The sequence below is a fragment of the Coturnix japonica genome, chromosome 5 (assembly GCF_001577835.2).
Source record: "Coturnix japonica isolate 7356 chromosome 5, Coturnix japonica 2.1, whole genome shotgun sequence".
In the NCBI taxonomy this organism is placed as follows: domain Eukaryota; kingdom Metazoa; phylum Chordata; class Aves; order Galliformes; family Phasianidae; genus Coturnix; species Coturnix japonica.
This window is the reverse complement of record NC_029520.1, coordinates 39,515,451-39,539,440: the sequence shown is the minus strand read 5'-3', so window position 1 is coordinate 39,539,440 and position 23,990 is coordinate 39,515,451. Positions and strand designations below refer to the sequence as shown.

Here is a 23,990-nt window from a genome sequence, read left to right as displayed (position 1 = left end):
CTATGCTGCTGATAATAGTATCAGTGTTGCCCAGTTGCTCATCCTCCATAGGAGCATTACATCCCACGCTAATGGACTCTGCCTGCTCCTTGCATTGTTTTGCACTGTTTCTTCTGGCCACCTTTCCTTCTTCTCTCCTTTTTGTGTGAGTTTCTTTCTGCTCAGATGAGGATGGCTCTTTGTGGTGTGATGTGGGCAGCTCAGGAATCCTTTTGCAATCAGGATTTTTCTTTTTATTCTGAATTTGTTTGCAGTCTTACCACTATCAGAGACTGTTCTGTGTCCAGATAACAGCTGGGCCAGCAGGACAGTGAGGACCCCGTGTGCCTCGCGCTGTCCTTGGCGTGGTGTGGAAAAGGGCATTGGGAGCAGAAATTGCACCAGTGCAGAAGTCCCCATGGTGGTATAATTGTTTGCCTTGCTTTCATGTTTCACACACTTCTAAGTTCTTGTTGCCTGCTAGTTATATATGAAGATAGGGGAGATTTGGAGAGTACTTACGGAATTATTGACATTTCTTTAGCAGCTGCTGCTAACCTGCCTACGTTCAGCAGATTTTATACTGTCAAAAACAGTTTCAGCACATGAATGAATGGGCAGGGAGCCACATGAATATTGATCAATATAGACAGAAACCATCCTCCCATTTCTTGCTCAGACAAAACAATGATGATAAAAAAAAAAGGCAGTAGGAGTCAGCCCACACCTTGTTTTACTTTAAAAATAGAACTTTGTTGTGATGGAGTCTCCCAGATGGTAGAGCTGGAATCAAGGTTTCCTTTCCAAACCCAGAGAACAGCAGTTCCAGCCCGGGTGCCAAAAGATGGTCTGCCGCATCTATGAGCAGGGAAGTGGCTTGGCTTCTGCGGGCATTGAAGCCAGCAGAGTGGCACTCTGCAAAGCCCTGCCAGCCTTCCTCTGGTTCCAGCGTGAGAACAAGTGCTGGCTAAAAATGAAGCCTGTTCCGCTTCATGCCAAAATCTATGGACTCTTCCTTTTTTGGCTGATATCTGTGAAAAATTAGCTTGAGTGAATATCTTAGCATTTGATCAGGGAAGATGGTTCCTTTTTAAAGTCCACCTTTTGTGCATCTGTAGGGAACTCCCATGGGATACAGTGGCACTTGCATCTGATTTTATGAATGCAAGGCTTGGTGCTCCACTGCTATCATTGATACAGTGATAACGGTTATTATCCATTTGTATTCCAGTCATAGGTAAACGGTGTTAATATTTTGCTCTTCCCCAGACAGCCTCGCTCTCTCAAGCACATTCTCTGTTGATATGCATGGTGATTTATGTCAGCATTCCCATGTGCCAGTGTGAGTGATGCACATAAGGCTCTTTGGAGCCAGCAGACGTGGCGACCTCTTCATACACACTGATACATTGCAGCATAGATTTATACTGCTGTAACTGTGAAATCTATATCTTGTTATGAACAACATGCAGTCCATTAATTCTCTGTGCAAAATTCAACACTTCTTCCAGGCAAGCCAGGAACAGAAAAACAGTTTAGTCTTCTGGGCACAGAGTTTTGGCCTTTGCTGATGTGCAGACCCATAGGCCTGAAGAGCACTCATCTCTGTATCTTATGGTTACTGGAGCAAGTGGAGATGGGTTGTCAGTGTGTTTCTTTCTTGTAGCAGTTGTCTCTGGTGTCTGATGGTCAAACTCGGGTAGCTGCCAAACCAGCAGCCCTGGCACCATGCTCACCATGTACCTTTCTTGGCTATCTTGGAATTGCAGGAAGCTGGTTGTCTTTATGTTAAATTTAACAGTTAATGAGGAGATGCAGACGTGGACAGCAGGATGATCGAAGTCTTCATAACAGATAATGAAGCTAACCTTCTTCCCCTAAAGTGCTTTAGTTTTAGCCTAAAGAGCTGCTTCACCTGTGAGCTGCAGAAGGAAGCGTGGCTAGATTCTGGAAGTAATCTATAATGCATTAATTACCACTGCCAGTAGTCATCTTTCATTCTTAAAGCAACTTCGTGACAGAAGCCACAAAAGAGATTCCTGTCCTACTTACCTTGTGTAAAGTGACTCAGCTCTGCTGAAGCCAGGGTTGGATAGCTGGGGAGAAGGCAGTTTCCTTTTTTTGCTAGAAAGCCTGAATGCAATGTTGTTTTATTTCTGCTCATTAAAGTTAATAACACAGAAAGTGTATTTTGAAATTAAGTATTTCTGGGATTTCTATATGTTAAATAACTGTAAACAAACTTTGTAGTCACTCTATAGAGCTTCCTGATATATCATTTTGAGCTACCTTCCATCTATTACGTTTTATCTGCCTGCAAAATCCATTTCTAATTCTGGCCATATCTGCTTTGTGATCGCTTGCCAGAAATCTATTCCCAGGTTTCTCCTTATTTTAGTGAAATATCTCTGCTTCAGCACCTTTCCCAAGGTGGCTGATCTAATCATGGCACTATCAGTTATCGCTTCTCATTTCCTTTGCTAGCTCTGTCAAATGCAATGCACAACCTAACAAAATGGCATTCAGGTACTCCCAGTGACCACTATTTCCCTCCCCTTTGCTTGGTACAACTGGAACTGCATGAGGCCTCTTCAGTGCACGTCCTTCACTCCAGGAATGTGGCTTTTGAGGAGCGAGTGCTGTGAGCAGAGCTTACACTGAGCAGGTGCCATAGGTGCTTCTGTCTGCGTTGTCCATCTGGGTGTTAAGTCCTACAGCTGCTTTCCCCAGTTGGAGAAAGGCAGTGTTTTGTTCCTTCAGTGAGCCACCAGCCCTCCTTTCAGCCTGCTGATGGCTGCGGGGTGCCCCAGGAGCTCTCCCCCATGGGGGGCTGCTGAGGCAGGTTCTAGGCATCCTGAAGTGGTCACTTCCAGCACATCTCAAAATCAAGGACAGGGGCTAATGGCTGGAAAAGCAGTTCATTGCTGTGTTTTATTCCTAGCTATTTCTTCGCTGTAGGAAGGTAGAAAAATCTGTGGTAAAATAATAATTAAATGCTGACAGTACTAAATTTCCACCCAGCGTGAGTTGGCAGCAGTTGCAAACCAAAACATTAGGTTGTTAAAGAAAGAAAAAACTGATTAAATACCTCTGTGTGCTTTTCTGATTAGCTATTCTTAAAAAGAGCATGTGGCTATAATAGAAGGGTGCACTTGACAGCAGCAATTGCTTTTTTGGGGAAAGGTAAAATTCTCCAGTTCTACTGTGTGCGTATACATATATGTATGTCAGAAGGAATTTCTTGCTGATCTTCGCTATGGGCATTTATATCTTAGTAATCATCCATCTTTAATAAGCACCATGTAAGCTCCCCACCAGGAAATATGTGAAATGCCCTCAATATTGCATTTCTGGAGTGAAGAGTTATCAATGAGTAATGTGCTCGGGTGTGGTTTGGTCTCCTTTCTTTATAGAGCTGACTTCATCCTTCAGAGCCCCATGGCCTTGGTGAACCTTGCTGTAGCACCGGTGATGTTAAAGCACTGCCAGGCTTGTGAGTAGGCTGTGCTGTGTGCCCTGTGGATGCATGCATAAATGGAGTAAAATGGCAAAAAGGGTCAGGAGGTCCATTTGTAGGTTACTGCTCTTCACCATATTCTGATGTGCTCCAGTGTGTGAGCTCCATGGCAGTGTTTCAGGGGCTGATACATATAAATACCCGGAGGTGCTCCTGGGTCCTCTGTAGGGGATGCTGCTGGATGTAGCGAGGATCCAGTGTTGGTGGGGATGGTGACAGTGGTGCTGTGTGAGGGCTGTGGCTGGTGCTGGACCTGCAGGAGACCCAGGAGCAGGTGTGAGAACTGTCTGGGGGCACTTTGAGTTAATATTTGTTACAAACGAAGCCCTGGTGTTATGGATAAAGCCTGCCAGCAGCCTGACTGGTGTCAGCTGGGGTGCTAAGCAGCCATCCATGTGTGCCAGGAGCGCCTCTGAAACATCTGTGAGATTCATGGCCAAAATGTGCTTGCAAACATATCCCAGGTGTGGGAGATATCCAGGCCTGTGTAGCCCCTGCTTCTGTCATATCAGACTGCTTATCCCATGTCAGGATCATCCATGCCCTCCCCCCTCCTTGTCCTTTCCTGTACCTGCATGTAAGAAACTGAGGAACAGGGAGATAGAGTAGTTTTCTCAACTATTGCAGACTGTTTTGCTGTCTGAAGGTGTGCCTGAGTGTAACACAGCATTTTATTGTAGTGATGTGCTCCTGTCTGCACTCAGAGGTTGCGTGTGGTCAGTGGTCTTACAGACATTGCTTCTGCCCTGGAAAGGTTTGTCTGAGGGGGATTGGAAGGAGGCTCAGCCCGTGTGGTTACAGATTTACTCAGCGTTTTTATTAGGCTCTCCTTCAGGCAACTGGGATATTTGTTTTTCCTCTGGGAGCAGTATTAGGTACATTGTTGTTTTTTGTTTCTTTTTCTTCGCTATTTGTTCCAGAAAGCAATTTCTCAGGAAGAGTCATTCCGGTTTAATCTCCAGATTATCTGTTTGTTTGTTTTTCCTCAGGATAAAGCAGCTGGATAATCAGCTAACCCTGATGCAGTCAGAGTTGAGGGCTACGTGTGGGCATCTGTATAGGGATTCAGATCAGAAGAGTGCTGCTTGATCTGTATAGTTTGAGCGTGAGCATGGTAGTTTGGGAGCCTGGCTGCTGTGCAGGATGACTTGAACCCTTGGGAGACTTCTCCAGTTTTAAAAGCTGAGCAAAAGGTGTGTGTGTGCTGTTGTTATAATGGTTTTGCAGTAGAAGAGCAGCATATGGGAGCAGGAGGATATCCATTCTTGCTACCACCATCCAGGCCCTGGCTGAGGCAGATGGACCTGTGTCCACGGGGAGGGGCTTCCCTGGCATGGACCTGGACTGGCTGATGCCTTCTTCCATGACGGGCAGCAGGGAGCCCCTCTGTGGGAGGGAGGATGGGGCATCCTAGGGCTGACCAGGCTGGGGTTGGCCGCTGCAGAATCTGGCAGCTCCAGGCACCCGGCCCTCGTGTTTCTGAGTTCATTGGGTCCTCGTAGCGCTAGCAGCAAGCTGGGAGAAACTGTTTCTCTCCTGACATTAAAATACTTGACCCCATACAGTGCAAGGTGGCCAAGCAGTTACAGGCCATTAATCCTGAATTGCTCTTGTCAGGTGTTGTATTCATTAATCCAGGACCAAAGAGAGGTTTAGCTGTCATGAGGATATTGACACCCATAAGCAGCATTTGCAGCCATGCTGACATATGCCCTCGAGTTTCATTGGTCAGCCCCCTGCAAAGCTGGGGCTTTAGGTCCACCCACTAAAAGTGCCTTTGAACCTAGGCCTTTTTTTATGTTACAGTGGTTGACTCGGAGCCAGAGGCTCATGGGGTCCCCTGCTGGCACCAAAAGTGGCCCCAGGTGCTGAGGGGCTGCTCTTCATGCTGCTGGGACACAGCACAGGTCAGGGCGGATGGCCCTGCTTTGATGTGTATCCACTTGCTGGTTTTACTGCCTCATTCTGTGGAGGAGGAACGCACCAAGCATCCGATGGCAGAAGTTCCTCTTATTCTTGGATGCTGCCCAAGGGTTACTCGTCAGAACAATAATTGCTCAAAAAAGAAAAAGGAAAAATAAAGAGGTTGAACACCAAGACTTACAGGGTGCTTTGATATGCCAAGCTGCGCTGATCATGTGTAAGGGACATCCTTTTGCAGCTTGGATTGCTATAAAAGGCTTCAATAGCCTTTCTCTGGCAAACTGCTGGTTGCCGTAGTTGGGAGGCTGTCTGAGTGAATTCTGCAGGCTCAGTTCCATGGTACACATATTGATCTGCTGCTGCTCCCGAGGTGAAAACTGTTCATGCTTTAATACATTAAATTCAACTCCCACCGATCTGTGTGGAAGTCTTGTTTTGAAAGCAGAAGAAAAGCAGGGAGAACGTTGAGATGTTTTAACACAGCAAAAAGCATTTTCTTCCTACACAGTGCCACTTCACGGAGGGAACAGCTTCTCCTCCAGTTCTGTTTTGGTCTAGATCTCTCTCTTCTGAGATTTAGACATATGCTTGTACTAGTTCCTCAGCTGGTGTGTAAGTGCTGACGTATTGCATCCACTGACAGCGTACTTGCCTCCTTTACACCTGGTGTTTTTACTCTGGCTCTTTATAGTTAGCGGGATACTCAGATTTTCAGCATGGTCCCTTAATGAAGCTGTACTGTGGGGGTTTTGGGAATTTTGTTTTCATGAGGAAAGCACTGACATAATTACAATAGGAAAATAGAAAAATTAGGGGTTTATTGTCTGGAGGGCTACCAGATTTGTCGCTTCCCATGAAGGGACTGTCCCAGTTCAGCAGGTGGGAACCTCGAAGCACCATGTAGCTGGACTGTTCCCAGCAGCTGTGATACAGATGGGGCGAGATCCAGGTGTGACAGAAGGCCGTGGGCTGGTGTTGCTGCAGGAAGCTGCCTGAAGCCTCCAGGGAGGCCCATCCTGCCCAGGCTTTGCAGATGTGGCCTCTTCTCACCCCAGACAAGGTGGGGGTTTCCAGGATCATGCAGGTGATACTAGAGCTCAAAGCCACTGACAGGCCCTGCCTTGTCCGTGCTGGGATTGCTCACAAACTACTGCTCCCCTCAGCAAAGCAGTAAGGAACATGTTTGGAAGCTGTTGAGGTTGCCATGCTAAGCCATGGTGGGACTTTGCTTTTAGTTTTGTCCTGTTAAAGTATTTTATTTGTGTGGGGTTTTTTTGTTCTGTCTGGTAGAAATAGCATTTGAGGAAATAAAGTAGGGATGTTAGCTTCAAGTCAGGCCATCTCCAGAAAAGATGCTAAGTATCAGGGACTGGGATGAGATCCTGATCTTAATGAAGGACGTCATGGCTTTGGAGGGCAGTGAGATCAGCTACATCATGTTGTCCTCATCATCTCTGCTAGAGGTGCTGAATGAGACAGGAATGGAGATCTCTAACTTTTGTTCTCTTGGTTGCTCCAGTTGTCTTGGTTTTGTTATTTGTTTTCCCTCCAATCTAGGCATTATTAGGTTCTCCTCCTGTGTCTGATGCACACATTTTTCTGCTAATGAGGAAATGGTCACACTCCTATTTAAGTCTTTGTAAAAACAAAAGCATCTTGATTTTATTATAACTTTGGCCGGGCTTTGGGGAGGGGTAGAGTTGAACTTGTCTGTGAGTAAGTGGATTGCTGAGAATTTACAAAGTGTAAAATCTTTTGAAAATAAGTTTTTTTGTTTGGTTGGGGTTTTTTTTGGTTTTTTTTCCCTATGAAAATTAAAGAGTGAAGTGTTTTTCATATGGTGCTCGGGATTTTTTGTTGTTGTTCTTCACTTCTGGGCTGTCTATTTTTGATCCTGCCTTGAATGGAAACAACAAGTCCCTAAATCAAATAAGATATTCTTCCGTTATTGGGACTGCTCTTAAATATAATCCCGTAGGCAGATATGAATAGCTTAGTTCCATGAATATCATGAAGTTTATGTTTTATGTGGATTTTGTTTGGTCATTCACTGTGAAGACATGGCTAGAAGTCCTACCTTCCACAGGGGTGCTAGCAAGCTATGCAGAAGTTGTTGGAGCTTTCTCCTATTTGTAGAAGGCACTGTAGACTGATGACCACTCCTCTTCCAAAAAATGGAAAATTTCCACCTAATTGCCTGGAAATAGGGAGGGGTGGATTGTTTTTTAATTATTTTTATTTTTAACCCGACCTCTTGGTGTAACTCTTTGTTCATGGCGACTCACTCTTTTATGCTGGCTGTTCGTAATTGAAGATTTCTGTGGATTGATAACGTGAAGGAGATTAGATGAGGTCAAACTGTCTTTGATTGCTACTTCGGTCTGCAATGCTGTGCTCCTTTCGCTGCAGCACAGATGAAAGAGTATGTTTATTCCTAAAATAAATAGTGCTCTGATGCTCACCTGAGTTTAGCAGTTTATCTGTGGGGAAAAAAGTTTCCTTAGAAATGACAAGGCTTTTCAAATTCTATTTTGGGTGTTTTAATTGGAGTGCACGATGAGTCCTTTGAAGTTTTATTACCTATTATGTACTTGATTCCAAATTTGCCTTTTGCAATAGCTTAAGGTTTTTTATTTGCCGCAGAATATTAACATTTCTGTTTCAAGCTTTGAAAGAGCAAACTTTCTGAGCATGATTATGAACCTTAGTTTAATACATAATCCCCACTCAGAGGTTCTTCTGTATTTCCATGTGCTTGTTTAGAGGCTTTTCAAAGGTGCTTAGCTTTAATTACCATTATGTGAGCACACAGAAGTAAGGACCCAAGAGTTTTATCAATTATTCCACTTTCAAATCAATTTTTAGATAGTCTCGGAGCTGTTCTAAGTTGAATTTACATTGAAGTGTAAAGGTTTTCATCTAAATGGGATGGAGATTGTGTTGTCTCCTTATTTAAATATTCAACGGATATATGTTTCTTTGTCTTAATGGGGTTGCCGGCAGTGTTTTGTCTTCTGTGGTATTATTTGCTTGCAAGTATTCTCTGTACCTTGGATGTGTGAACTTTTAGCTACTGAGACATAAATAATAGTACAGATCTGTGTAGAAATGGCATGTATAACTGAGTTTCTGTGGGTTCTAGTGAACTATAAGACCTTCAGTACTTAAGGTGGAATAGAAGAAGGGCCTATTACTTGGAAAGGTAGAAGTGTGCCACCAGAGTGCTATGATTTTAGCAGGTGAGTCTGTAATGGAAAGCTGGCTGCTCCTGTATCCTCCACCATCTGTGAGAAGCTTCAGTGCAGTGGAATTGCCTGCTCCAGTGTCTTACCTAAAGGTCTGTGAAGTCCATGTGGGAATACAGGGTGAGTCACTGTTGAGTAAGAAACTGGAAATGTGCTTTTAGAATGCTGCAGAGACTTGGTGTTTGGGGAAGAGCTGTCTGGTGTATCCCAGACAGTTGTCAGAGAAAGTCAAGAAGACAAGTTCAACCATTTTGTGCATTACTCTGCAAAAAGGAGTAGAAGGTATTTTTAAGTATGTAGATGGTTCTGAAAGTAATGCCTTATATTTGTTTCCATGGAAACTACAACAGATACTAAGAGCACAGGAACACTATTTGATAGAGCAAATTTGCAGCTATAAAATGCTACTTTTCAAAGTAGTCATCACCACGAGCTATATATTTCTGCCAGCTGTGATCAAGAGCATGCATGCCACTCTTGTAGAAACGTGTGGCTGTCCAGAATGTAGCTTGTCTTTGATATTGCTGTCACTACTGTGACACATCCACTGTTTGGTCTCCATAAATGTTCAGCAAGCACTGATGAATATCCATGGATGCCTCGTTTCTGCATGGAGGAATCCAGTGGCACACCTTTGCTTTATATGCGCTTCCACGTCAGGTGCCATTTTGTTGGAGTGTCCCTCTGCTGCCATCTGTCACCTGGCAACAAAACAGAATGGAATATTGGTGGGAAGGTTCACCCTCCACTGCTGTACCACCATCTGCCTCTGATGTTGTGGGCAAACATAATAAAATAGGAGGCATTACTTTCAGAGCAGCCCTGGTATATTCTATTTCAGAATCAATAATTGACTTCCAGAGATTGTATAGAAATACCCTGTGCTGATAGCCAAACCATGAACTGTCCAGCTTTTAAGGTAGCAAAACCAGTACCAATGGCAGTAAGACACCACGGGCTGAAATCCACAGAGTTAGAATTCGCATTGTCTCAGCCCTTGCTTGTCCCAGCCAGGTGCTTCAGCTGTGCATGGTGAATTTATGATCTTTTAGCTAACAAGAGACATTAGTCCTCACGTGTCTATATCAAAACTAGGGACATGTACTGTTGTGTATAGATGCCGTGTTTTGAGCTGAGCAGATGTCAGTCATTCCAGGGATAGAGTGTAAAGGGTTTCTGAGTCCCATGTGCTCCATAGGATGTGCAGAGGGGAGTGCTGTCCTATGGCCCAGTCCCCACTGGCTGCCCCTCTGGTGGGTCACCATGGTGCTGTGCCATGGCACCTGCTATTGGTATGAGCAGTACATCACACGTGCCCTTGTGTGGTCATAATCCCTGGCTTTTGTCATGCGTGTCACAGATGTGAATTTCTTGTCCTTGAAGTTACCAGGTTCCTCTTCGTACCAGCCCAAGGCCTTCAGCATTGCTTCATGCCTGGCACAGAGCTTACCCTGCTGGCGCAGTCTGTTGCCTCATCTCTCCTTGGTTCCTCTTAAGTCTGTAAGTTGTCTCCTGTTTTTCTATTTTAATCGTTTTAAAAAATAATGATTCTTAAAATTTTTAAGCTTCCATTTTTACCTGGAATATTTTTGGCTTAGTTAAAAGTTCTCCACCTTTCTGAGATAATGCCATGTGCTTGTGTGTTTAGTGAAAGACAGACGTCAGTTTTTCAATAGAAAATTCCAGGTAGGTTGCAACATTTAGTTTGCAAAAAAAAGGAAAAGTCTTAAGGTTGTGTTTTTTAGGTCACAGGCCCAATACAAATTTTCAGGTTATTGTGAAAACAGCTATTACCAGATTTTTTTTTTTCAGAATTCTCCAGGAAAGCCAAGCATAGTTCGTAATGAGGCCCTGTTAATTTGTTCCACTTTCTATAAATGTTATCCCTACCAGTACCAGCGCTGTTACTGCACCGGTGCCATTAACCATCTGCTGAGCATGCAAAACTCCTCGGGGCAGAGATCGTATCTTTGCTTTGTACTGTACAATGCAGAGTGGGTAGCTGGCACTTGAGAAACAATTAATGGTAATGCGGCTCAGCAGGGTGTTCGGCTACCGAGCTAATAAGAGTGGTATAAATGCCTGGTTGGATTGGATTAGAGGGAACTGGTGTGTCCCAGTGGTGTGTCTCCAGCAGGTGAGGGGAAATGTTTATTTTATCATTGTTCCTCATCAGGTGATGCTTAAGACCATTTCTGAAGGATGTGAGAGTTCAGATTTGGGTGTACATCTCTGTGCTGCTTATTAGCAGTCTTTACCAACTAAATATTTTTTTTTTCTATTGTGAAATAAGGGATCTCTTCAGAGCATTAATCTCATTAGTGCCTGCATTTTCCTTCACACAGTCTTCTGTGCGCACGATAAGTCGCCGCTTTATTGTATTTTCCTTTGTATCTTAACGATCCCTGTGTGCCGGGAGCGAGCTGTGCCGCAGCTTTCCATCTTATGCTAATCCATCAACATCAAGTTAGCTGCACATGAGGAGGATGCGCGGAGACGTCAGCGGCTGGCCGAGGCCCGTGGGTTGCGCAGCAACCTGCTTGGGAAGATTGATGGCCGGCAGCCTGCAACAGGCCCCGCACTGCTGAGCTGCTCTGGGGCTGGCTCTGGTGAAGGCAGGATGAGAACGTGCTCTGCGCCATCCTTGTTACAACTGCTAACTTGGTAGGCTTCATTGTGCAGGTTGAGTGGCAGCTGCAGGCTCATTGATACTGTTGTGTCGTGCTTCCCCTCCTCCAAGGATGCGAGATTCAAGGCACGTTGTCAGTGTTGCTTCTTTCCCTCTTAAAAGGCCCTTATGTCACATCAAATAAAGCCACAGGTGAATGTGGTGCTTGCCCGTTGACCCCTTGCTCTGCGGTGGACTCTTTGGCTCACAGCGTGGGCTGAGACAGCTGACCTCCTCCGCTGCTGTGCTTTCCTTCCTTTGGGTTTCCAGTGTCAGGACTCTGCTGTGGGACAGGCACAGTGAGATGCACTTATGGGAAAGTAGAAGAGCTGTTTGTGAAGGACTGGGTTGCGTAATGGCCAAGTCTTGGAGCCAAATAGGAGCTGACCGCGTCTCTATCATGTTATGGAATATTTGATAATAATGCAACATATTTATTCGCTATTTGGATCCCTTTAGAGGAATGTGCCTGTCTTGTGCTCCAGGGTGAATTTACAATTCATGTACATTTACTATGGTTGGAGATAAACAGTGCTGAAAAGTTCTCAACGAAACCCACTTGTGTGATCACAGACATCTTTCATGCCTCAAGTCTGGGACCTCTATGCCAGCATTTTACCAAAGCCTTGATGCAGGAAAGCAATTACAGATGTGCTTACCTTTAAATCTTTTAACAGAAGGCTCAGAAACTTCCTGGCAGGCTTGAGCTGGAACATGGGCTGTGCTGCTCAGGACTGATGCGAGGAGTGTTGCTGGCCAGTGACAGTGCCCAGGAGGCAGCTCTGGCTGTGTGGCTCAAGTGCTTCAGACCAGGTTCCTTCAGATCTGTCAGCCCCGCAGATGCAGCTGCATTTGTATGCGCTGCTACTGGGGCCTGTCCTCACGTCCCTGCCCTAGGGTGATTTGGTCAGGACCTTGGGGCCACCTCTGCAATATGATTCCAATGTTTGCAGGCAGGGTGAGCGTGCAGCAGCCTATGGAACACTCAGTGTGACTCTTGCTTATGCTTTGCTTAGGTATGTGGCAATTATGGGCTGTTCTAAGTGCGTTTTCTGGTGGCAAGCTCTTTATCAACTGACTGTTGAATTTGTTATTTCCTAAAGAGCACGGCATGCTGCTCCTGACTGAAAAGCTGCTGTTCTGTTTCCTTTTTCCCCTTATTCTTCAGCCATGCACAGGTTCTTCACTGCTTGTTTTGTTAAAGTCCGTCAGTTCTAGAGTGATAACTTCCATCAGCAAGGTAACGGAGCTGTGCTGAGAGGCAGTGCAATTGTTTTTGTCTGCCTTGTTTCTAAAATGGCTGTGCACTGTGTAGCAGAGAGAAGCATCTGAACACTAGAATCAGGTGTCTGACATTCAAAAAGAGGGATGTCTTCAGAGGGTTGGTGTCTGGAAAGGGAGCCCACCCACCAGCTGTAGTGGGCACATGGTTGATTCGCATTGTAGCAGCTCCTGGTAATCCTGGTTCTGACCTATGCAATTGCTACTGGTGCTGCATAAACACAAAACTGTAAAGGACCATTTCCCAAATTAAGAAGTTTACATTATAAGAAAATACCACATAATATGTACAATTTAATTGCTACAGTGCAGCTTTAGCTCTTCTGTACCCAGCAGTGGTACTCATCTGCTCAGTGCGGTGTCAGTACCATGTATGCCTCAGGCAACAAGCAGAGAGAAATGGGGCCCAGAAATGGGGCAGATTGGCCTAGTTCAGGGAGTGTTTCTAATCCAGGTCAGGTGTTATCTCCTGAAACACTGTTCTTGATCTCTTCTGGAGCCCAGAGAGTATGGCTGTAGGCTGAGGTCAACATGTCGTAGCATCTTAAGTTGGTTGAGAGGGATCACAGACCTAACACCTAAACAGCCTCACAGCATCCTTTCACTGATCTGAGATATATCCAGAGCTTGGTTCTGCTTGATGCAATGTACTCCAGCTTCTGCTTAGGAATTGAAGTCAACCAGTACCTTCTAGGATAGAATCCCAGAGAAGCATGGAGGAAGGGTAGAGAAGCCAGGCAGCAGATAACATTGAGATACTTAAGCAGCAATGAGAATATCTTCTCTTATTTGAGGTATTTAATCTTTCTGAATGAGTAATATAATATTTATAATATTATAGTAGCTGTAATAACTTGCTTAAAAATTAAAAATAGTTAATGGCTGAAGTGGAATAAGTGTGTTTAATACTTCTTGCTGAACTGCTGTACCTCCTAGAAAAGTTTCATTTAAATGCATGATTTTCTCCCATTATAACAGTACTGACAGGAGCAAACACTGGCTCTGTATTCCCTTCTGAATGCACATCAGACTGATGATATTTATAAAGCTCCCTGCCTGATATGTGTCCCAGCTTTCTGGAACATCACTTCCTACCATTAGATGAATTAGCCCAAGATGGATGATGGTGCTGAAATTAAATGCACTGATCTGGCTGCCCTGTGTCCATTTTTGGGATGTGGTGTTAGATCTTTTGTGGTAGGTGAGTTTTGTGTCTTGTTTATGTATTATTATATAAGATTCCCTTAACCCTCCCCTTGGGTGGTTTCTCCCAGACTCAGCCCAACTCCCAGGAAAATACCATTTCTTGCACCACTTTCCTCATGTGGTAAAAAGCTCCACTGGGCTTAAAGACCCAAACTGCTGCTCACAGTCCTCAGCTGAGCACTGTTGGAAATACGGTGGAGAGCTTGGATCCATTCCATGGAGGCTTGGTGAGCAGAACAAGATGTCAGTCTTGGTTTGATATAGGTTGATAGTACAAAGCATGTAGGACTATGTCTTCTGTTGCTGAAGAGATTCCCCTGGGCATTTTGTACACGTGGCAGCAGTTTCTATAGCACTGATGCTTCTTGCCTGGGTAGGTTGCATGGCTATTGCTAATTGAGAGATGATAAAATGTGAGGGTTGTCATCTACTAGAAGATGTTGAAGATTCTTGCCTGAAGTTACTAGAAGGTGTTTTGCCATTCATAAATGTTGCTGTGGTCGCTGTGTGTCATGTTCAGAGCATCATTGGTTCATTCTGTGCAGTCTGGGCACTTTGTTTACTGACTGCACGTGGCTGTTCAGTGGGGGGAAGAGCATGGGTCCTTGCAGTCATAGGATAAGGGCAGGTTGCCATAAGCCCCTCTTCCTGCTAGTGCCCAGCCAGAGATACAGGAGCAGCCACAGAGACTTATTGTATTCAGGGTAGATTAATAAAATGAAGGCATTTTCAGTGCATATAATGTATGTAAAGCATTTGGTCTTCTACAGTGCTCTTAGAAACTTAGAATGAGTAATAACATTTGCCTATGTTGAATGTGTGCAAGTGGAAGATCCAGGGTAACTGCAGGCAGCTTAGCCTGACATCAATCCCGGGCAAAAGAATAGAAGAACTGATAGAGGATTTAGAGAATTAAAGGTAGGGAATATAATTAATGCCATTCAATGTTCTTTTTTGGAGAATATGTCTTGTCAAACAAACTGTTTTATCTGATGAGATTGCAAGTTTGGGAGATGAGATAACTGTGTAGATATAATGTACTTAAACTTGTGTAAGGCATTTGATTTTATTCCACATGACACTGTGATTAAAATATTAGCACTATACACTTCTGCTGAAGCACACGTTAAATGTATTAAGAACTGAGTAACTGACAGATCTCAAAAAGTAGTTGTCAATAGGGAATTGTGTCTGAATGGGAACATTTTTAATGTAGCTCTGCAGGGATCAGTCAGAGCCCCCGTGCAATTCATCATTTTTGGCAGTGATCTGGAAGTAAATATAAAATTATTTCTGATAAATTTCTGGATGGCACAGAGATTGATGGGTTGAGAAGCTGGGTGGTAGGATACAATGTTCTTGGTCACTTGTGCCAGAGGTACACTGAGGGCATAGTAGATACCTGTGATGAGGCTGGTGATCCTTCGTGTCCAGCTAAAATGCAGGGGCTGTGGTCCTTCCTTCTCCCTGCTGCACCACTGCTTAATGTTTGATGCATTCTAACGGGTTCTCCGTCACTGTTCATTGGTCGTTGTTTATAAACAGACCAAGTTTTGTGCAGCTTTCCAGCCACAAGTTCCCTAAGCTAAAAGAAGACAGTATATCTTACTAAATAAATGATTAGACATCAATGATTTTCTGCCTTCTAGAGCAGAGTTATTTGGAAGCATGAATGGAAATTGTTGCAACAGTACAAAACCACTGCCCTTTGCACTTGCATCTTTCCCACAGAGTAATCCTTCATTCATTGTTTACTTAATGAGAAAAGAAAGAGGTTAATTTATAAACCAAATAAAAATCAGACAGAAGACTTTATTTGTGGAACAAAAAAAAAGAATTAAACGAACGCTCTATCCATTAATGCTGCTAATTGTACCATGCTCCACTGAGGAAAATAGACAGGTCTGCTTGGATTTTGTTCTTGCTGATGGAAGCCACTGCCCTGCTCCAGTGAGAGTCCAAGCCAGCAATCTGTGGTGAGAGTTTCTTAAAAACCTTCCTTGCTTGGTGAATTAATTTCAGCTCCCAGTCTGCGACAAGCTCGGCCTCTCAGGAGTTTCTTAAATTTAATAGACAAGTCCAGGAATAATTGGCAGAGCTGTTTTGCCAGTGAATGCCGTCTGAATCGCTTGCAAATTCTCAAGAACATGTACAGAGAGCTGCTGTGAGGAGAAGGAGGGACTCCTTAACTCATTTTCCCTGCTCCAGAAAAGTCTATCGTATCCACGTTACAATTTATCTGCTTCTAGACTATTTCTGTTGATTAAATGACATTGCAGATGTTGGAGTGAAATTAAGGCTGGTATAAGTTGTGCATTACTCTTGAGTCTCCTGCGGTAGCCATTGAGCTTTGCTGGTCAGTGTATGTCTGAAATCTCCAGTATCCTCTAATCAACCAAGCCAGCTGGCCCCTGTTGGGAGAAGGTTAGAAGGAAGGGGAGCTGGGGTGCCGTGCTGTGATCTGGATGAGAATAGGGTGGTTGCTTGATGCTGAGTGGAGGCTGAAGCTCTTGTATCTCCCTCTTTCTTGAATAAATCTGAGTGGGGTGAGAGAGACCATAATAAACATGGGCATCATGCAGCTTAATGTGTGCTCTAGGGAACGGTTTCATTTTGCAGAAGGGCAAAAGTTGCTGTCCTTAGTGTTACTCTAGTGGAAATGTTAGTACAACTGTCTTCAACAGGAGGAAGTGTTCATGTCTGAACGTATCGAGGGATGGCTTTCCATGGCTCCCTGCATATAGTAAAATGTCACCTATCTTTTGGTACCAATGGCCATTGTAAATTGAGGGCAGACAAGAAATAGAACCATGATGTCTTGAAAATGGGGGTCAGTTCACGAAGACAGATAAGAGCAGTTTGTGAAAACACCTAGGAGTAACACTGTGTTCCCTTGGAGAAGCCGTTGCTGACTGTGAAGCATAGGTATGGAAAAAACATGTTTGAGATAAAGGAAAAATTGAAGTTGCTTTGTTGGAATTCCCTATGATGCAGACGAGAAGATTTTGTGTTGGAAGAGGCACTTTCCTCTGAACTGTGGCTGAAACTAAAGAAAGTACATAAAAAGGTTGATCTAGTTCTGAACTTTATCAGCTACTCTGCACGTGTTGAGGCTTCACAGTCTGTCACTACCTGATGGGGCATGAGGGTCTGTAAGCCCCAGCTGTTGAACTGACGAAGGGAGCTTGGAAGATGTTGTTCCTCGCTTCTCATTGCCTCTGACAGCCAGTCCTAAACCTTGATTTTCAGATTATGATAGCAAGGGTGAAATGCTAATCATGAAAACAATAAGCAAACATTTGAACTGAGCCCTCTGTCACTGAGCATGTGCAGTTCTTAGCGGAAAAATCTGGAGCAGTAAATACAAGAAGCTGCTTTTCTCATCTTTAGAGTCATCATTCTCGAATTTAATCTGTAACTTGCTTTAATTCTGACATCACACAATTCTACTTCTTAAGCTGAACTTGTTCTCCTTATATGCTTTATCTGTGCACATATGTACATATAAATATGTTTGTAAATGTTGATTTCTTATACATGAAAAAGTGTGCTGTTGCAGTGAAGTAACTTGATGGGGCACAGTTACATGCGATCTTTGGAAAGCGTGTTTTTTGAAACACAGCCGTCTCTCTGCTAAGTATTCAAAGAACACTGTAATTATTGCTGTGAATATCTTCTAAGTGCTCAGTGGAAAAAATTGCGCATGTTTTTGTTAGAACATGTATTTGTTCATAACCTGTTCAATACATCGCCTATTTATTTGCCAGCTGGCTTCCTTTCAGAAATGTACTATGGAGAAGGGTGTTTTTTTATATTGTTGTGACATTTTTATGCTGTTGTCATACTTCAGGGAAGATCCTACCCTTCCATAGTATGTATCCTCTGCAAATATTTGTGAAACTTAGGACTGATATATATATATATATATATATATTTATTTTTTTTTTTCATAAATATATTGTCAGAATTGTTCTTGGCTTCGGTTTGGGCATGCAAATAGTTTTTTCCTCCCAACTCCAAGTAACATCGTTCTGCTTGCCAATAGTTACATCAACACAGCATTGTTCATTTTGCCTAGAACATACGTAAGCTGCAATGCCTTCATGTCTGGAACTGGAGCTGGAAGGGCTGTGGAACCTGGGGTCAGTGGCTGAGAGGTGGAGTCAGAGGCCAGAGCTGGCTCAGAGAGGCAGAGAGGGGCACGAACCCCTTGGTGTCCCCAGGCTTGCCAAGCTGCCTTGGCTTTGAAATGTGCAGCCTCTGTTGTGGCTCTTCCTCTGAGGAACAGCAGACTATGCTGGCTCTGCGCTTGAGGTTTTGAACGTTGGAGGATGCATGCTGCTTTCCATGTTTATGTTTAAACACAGGGCTGGGTTGTGGGGAGGGAAGAGTGGTATTTTAAAATAGATCTCTGGATGTAAACAACCTCGTGAAGGAAGGCCAGGGCTGTGCTGGTGTGGCTGAGCTGTTCCCAGCCTGCAAAGCCCTGTTCTGGTGTGCCACAGACTGGTAGTTGGGTGAGGTCTTCTTCTGGGCAGACCCATGCCTATGCATGATCTATAAGGAATGGCCACTGGTTCCTCAGCCTCTGGACACTGGTGCTTAGCTGCTTTGTTCCCTGAGCCACTCAGTTCCAGATTTTAGTTTTTCCAGCTCGTTTCTGAGATCAGGGATAATACAGCTTTCAGGCTGTGGTGTTTTATGGATGCGTTTTAAAATGGTACAGTTTTTTTAATAGGCTGTTCCATGTAAGTCTGAGAGCAGGGCGTAGTGGGTTGAGGGCAGCTAAAACCATCTCTGTGCTGTTTTCCTCATGGGGGCTGTGGACAGGATATCCACAGCCCCCACCAGGCTGGACTGCGTCACTCCTTCACAGCAAGCAGCAGTAGCACGAGCATGGAGAGACATTTGAGATGCACAACATGTAAATATTCCATAAATACCAGGAATTTGGCAGGGAGGCAGCCATGGCTTCCTCTCTCCCTGAAGACGCTGCCATATGCCCAGAGATGATTCCAGTTATTTCAGTAGTGCCGGCAAAACTGCATTTGGGCTCCCTGTGGCTCCCAGGCTGGTAACAGTGCTGGTCTCTTCTCCTAGGGAATGGGGGGAGACACTGAGCAGCCTCGTTCCACCCACCCCTTAGCCCAGTGCTGGGGCACAGAGCAGGGACTGATTCTGGGTGCCTCCTGTGATCATTCTGCCCCACCCCTGGGTTTTTCCACCTGGTGGGGTTGTGGCAGGATGTAGAGTAGCTGCAGGCAAATTGCTGTTATGACAGATGCACCACTGCAATAAAACTAAACATTTTTGGCAGTCAGTGACCCAGGTGTGCGCCCATAACTTTTACTTACTGCTGCATGTTGTCCCGGGCAGGCAGCAAATTAACCAAAATGAGCCATAGAGGTCGTGGGTTATATCACTGCGCCCTCAGACTGGAAGGGCTCCTGGCTCTGGGGCATTACTGGATTCCAAAGCACAAAGGACTTGTGTCTGTATTTTGACAGCAGGGGAGAAGCAGCACCTCCTCCAGAAGACATTGTTTGCTATCTCCATGGCATGCCTTGCTGCTCAGCCACAGCACTTCTTCCAGCCCCGTGCTGTCCATGCAGAACTGAGGGGGCGTGTTGTTAGTTTTTTTTATTGGTTTGGCTCTTTTTAATTTTTTTTCTTCCCCTTTTATTCTCTGTGAGCAGAGGATATATTTAGGAGGATGTAGATGTCCTGGGCAAGAGCACACACCCAGCTCCTGGCTCAGGTCTTCTCTACGCAGCTCTGCACTCCCCGTACCATCTGTTTCGCTGAAATTAATGCTTTTGTAACCTCTGCAGGACAGCACTGCAGTTTATGTGTTTAAATGTTTAAAAGGTCCTTTGCAACTTTGAGGATTCAGTGGAGCATCCAGGTCTCCTCTGGCTGCAGAAATCCCATTTAGTGTGCCTGCCCTGGTCTTCACAGCTTGGCATGAAACTTTATTTGATCTTTTAAAAGCTGTCCTCAGCATTTTGGATGCTGGTAGTGAGGTAGCCCTGGCTCATGGTGCTCTGAAAGGTGGATGGGGGCTTCTGTGATTTGTCTGGGCCCCCTGTTGTCCTTGGCCTCCAGCTAGCGTGCTTCAGAGCAGGGTGTCCCAGAGGCTGCGGCTGGGCATGCTGCTGGGCATCATTGTGCTCTGCTTGTTTTTCTGCTGGTTTGGTTGGGCTTGGTGCTCCTCAAGCTATTTTCTAACCGAGGCAATGTTATGAATTCTGGGGTTGTAGCCACGTCTCAGGAACCTCCCAGTGCTTCCTGCTGTAGGTACCAGTGCCTCACCCCATGTATGTGACTGGGATCTTCATACAAGCCACTGTGGTCCTTAGCCTGGGCCGTTCCATCCTGTGGTGAATAACACGTTAATCTAGAGGCAGTGCACTTGTTAGTGATTGTCACACTAATTGATTTGTGATAACTTCGTGCTATCACACAGAGTTCACGCAGATGGATTCCCTCGTTAGCCCACTGGTGTCTGCCTTGCAGAACCTGACCTCCTGCCATCAATTCACATATCTGGCGATGGTGCTTTTGCTGCCACGTGTCTGGATGGAGCATGTCCCTTTTATTTTGCATTCTGGAGCCTTTAATTATTCTCAACAAGTCCCTTTCACACCTTGAAAATCCTGTAGCGATTTCAATTTGAATGGCTTTCTCTGAGGCTGCTGTTTAGAGGAGTGCATCTGCTCTGGAGCCCCAGTGGTAATTGTGCTGTAATAGTTATGATCCTTTAAATGCACTTAAGGTACCGTGAGCTTGAAGAATTGATAACGATGCAATCTGGCATCTCAGTACAGGTTTTGTGTTGTCTCCAAGCTGAATATTTTGGTTTTAATTTTATTGTCCTGCCATTTGTGAAGATTGCAAATGTTAGCACGTGGTAGGACTTGGGTGTGTTTAATTAACTGCCTCCCTAAGACCAAGTGTGACCATATACCCATCCCGCAGGTCTGGGTCCTGTGGTGTTTCCTCAGTTACACTCTACCAAACCTCTGCTGAGCTCAGTGGGAGTTCTGCCAGAACAGGGTCCTAAAAAAGGGAGCGTGGCTTATTTGGGCCATATAGGCTCATATTTAAGAGGCTATTAAACAACAACAAAAAAATAAATACAGAAAAACCTAGTTGTCCTTGCCCAGAGCAAACCTTTATCCTGGGACTGGTCCAGCAGATTGATGATGGAGTTTCCTCTGGTTCATCTGTTAACCAGAGTTTTGTACTGTTGATACAATGAATAGATGCAGGTTTTTAAAGTTCTTTTCTGCCTTAATTCTACTCTAAGGAGAGCATTAAAAACAAAAGGTCTCTTATGCATGTCTCTTAATGAGCAGCGAGAGGTGTGCAGTGTGCAGTCTGCTGCCACACTTGGAATGTAACATTCCCAAAATTACAAGTTGGGAGTGTGGTAATGAACCAAAAGTGAATATGGTTCAGTTTGATGTGAATCATCCTTCAGGGGTTTAACTGGGCTCAAATGAGCTGCTGCTGTGTGGGAACCCAGTGGCTACAGAATGCGGCAGGTGTTCCTTGGCCAACCAGAGCTGGAGCAGCCGTGTGGCACCAGGAAACCTTGCTCTCGAAGAGGTTTCCTTGGAGGCTCAAGGAATTTCTTGCTCCTTCCTCAGCAGGAATTTGTAAGCCCAAAGTAAAACCAGCACAGACTTGGTTGGCTCGTTGTGTCCAGGCAGTGGCAGCCCTTCCTGGAGGAAAGGGTGTGCTTTGCTTGCATAGACTGGGGAGCTGTGTGGTGCTCTGACTCGGAGGTTGAGTAGTGTAGTGCTGGGTGGTACGGAGAGCTTCAAGATATGAACTGTGCTGTAATGGGGAGAGACAGAAATAGTGTATCACCTTCTTTAAAGCCTTGATGATGATTATGGGATGAGGTTCTTAACCTGCTGCACAGAGATTTATATAAGTGATTCTCATTAATGCCAGTGGGAATTACTCAGAGATATACAAGCGCATCTCAATAAGAAATGTGCCTTGGCAGTTCACTATTAATATTTGAAGATAGTACAAGCAAAATCTCCTTCTCTGACTCCAGCAGGCTAAAACTAGTGGTATTCCAGGGGAAAATAATCTGTTATTTTCATCTGAGGGGTTGTATAAAGGTGAACCATTCACAGTTCATGTTCTCAAAATAAGCATTTCTTATATGCATGGCATGTTAACTGTTCTCGTGATTCTCATGCCTGGCTCCTGCCTGCTAGTTGCTGATAGGCAGCAGCACAGCTCTGTTTTTGGGTGCTGCTGATTTGCTCCATCCTATGGCTCTGCTCATGTCCTGTTGTTCACAAGAGGAGGAGGGGTTGGTCCCACTCTTTGAAGATGCATCCTCACATGAAATGAGATGGGGAGAGAGCAGGCAGGAAAAAAAAAACACAAGCGAAATTTGGAATTAGTGACTTCAGTCTAATGGAATATCTCAAAGGGCTTCTTCTGAAGTGGCCATTGAAGTGGGTGAAAGGGCCGTGTTTGTAGGTGAGGCACTGAGGCTGGCAGACATTGACCTCTACTTGATGTTTCTCTGTTGTTAAGGTTCCTCTGTTTGGTACATGTAGTTACAAGCTTTCAAGTTGGTTTCCTCAATTTTGACTTTCTTTTTTTCCCTCTGAAGCTTGAATCTTTAGTCAGGAAGTGTTATTTTAAGTACTGGCTCCATCCTGTCCTGCGTGAGCTGTGGCACACAGCCTTCCCCCAGCTCACCTTCCTCCGGTGGGCACAGCTCGGGCTGCGTCTGTTCGCAGCGTGTTGCTGCTGTGCTTGCCCGGTCCCCGCAGGACCTGTGACTAATTGCTGCCACGCTGTTTCAACTTACTCTATTATTCTTAGCATTACTTACATAATTTTTAATGGAAGCCCTAAAAGGGAGAAAGTAAAATTTATTATTCCTGACATCTGCCAGCAGCTTTGGAAAAAGGTAAGACCTGGTGCTGTGGCTTCCCAGCAATGCCCGTGGCTTAGCGGGTTTACCACAACAGATGAGACCTGCCTCTTGCCCTGCAGATAAGTGCTAAAGCTGACCTTTATAGCAGCACACTGCAGGTGATGGTCCACCCTGAAGCCAAGGGTTCCCTGAAGAGAAGGCTCTTGCTCATGGCTGAATTTTGTCAGTTTTCCCATTCTCAACAAGCAGACTGGGGAGGGTGAAGTCGGTGAAGGTTTGCACCACATAGTACAGAGCATCGTGCTGTAGTATAAGGGCACATTACACTGATAATGCACTGTTTTAATACTTCAGCTGTGAGAACAGAATACGAAAATACCTGTTTGAATCTGAGGTGAGGATTTCATCCTGTTCTGTTTGTAGTTCCACACTAGAGAGAGTTTCTAATTCCAAGGATTTATCCTTTCTTGCACCTTTTTTAATTTTTTTTTTCATTACAACCTGTATTTCATAACTGCATAGAAGTGACCGTAAGGAAATGAAGCACACAGGCACACAGCACTTGCACAGAGTAAAAAAGCTTCTTGCTTTCCTGTTGTTAAGGAACAGTCCAATAACTGTGAGACCAAATGAAGGTACACCTCCACCTCTCCCCTGTGCTGCTACCTGGCCACAGTTCACTTTACAGAAATTTCCAAGGAGCTTCCTGCCCCCATGGTCACCTCTGTGACATCTGTCAGCAGGCTCAGCTCAGTGCCAGCATCCTGGGGATAGGTGAGGGTTAGAGGTGGTGGTGGCACCTGGGGACACCAGAGAGGAGCTGCAGGTTTGGGGCCAGGTTGTTGGGAAGAGAAGGAGCTGTATTTTTTTTCCAGCAGCTGAAATCCTTTTTGTATTTTGGTTTCTGGTACCAGCTATTTATCCAAAACATTTGGGAGAAAAGCTGTCTCTCTATGAAATATTTAACATCCTCGCCTTCAGCTGTGGGCTGAGAAAGCTCCCAATCCACGTGTGAGTCACCAAGAACTCCTCCAGCAGGAACAGAAGTCAATGCAATTGCTATAGGAAAGAAAACAACACCTTACTGATTTGGAAAATGCTGAGAATGGTTCGTGTCTCTTGTAGATCATGAAAAAACCTTTGCAGTCCTTGTCATATGCAGAGTCCCAGAATTTAGGTGCAGAAGATCTCAGTACCATCATATCCTGTATGATGGAGACAATTTGTAGGGATGCCTCCTTTAGGGCATCCAATGGC

At 44.7% G+C, this 23,990-nt stretch overlaps 1 protein-coding gene across 2 annotated transcripts in view; it reads left to right on the top strand.

The window, feature by feature from the left end:
* Positions 1–23,990, top strand: part of FOXN3 (forkhead box N3) — a 167,292-nt gene that overhangs the window by 6,000 nt on the left and 137,302 nt on the right. The window contains exon 1 of one of the 2 annotated variants that reach the window (XM_032444685.1): positions 9,864–10,164. The exons of the other annotated variant lie outside the window; for it this stretch is intronic. The gene's annotated coding sequence lies outside the window, so the exon portion shown is untranslated. Of the gene's footprint in view, positions 1–9,863; positions 10,165–23,990 lie in introns of those variants that run through there. 2 annotated transcript variants of the gene reach the window in all.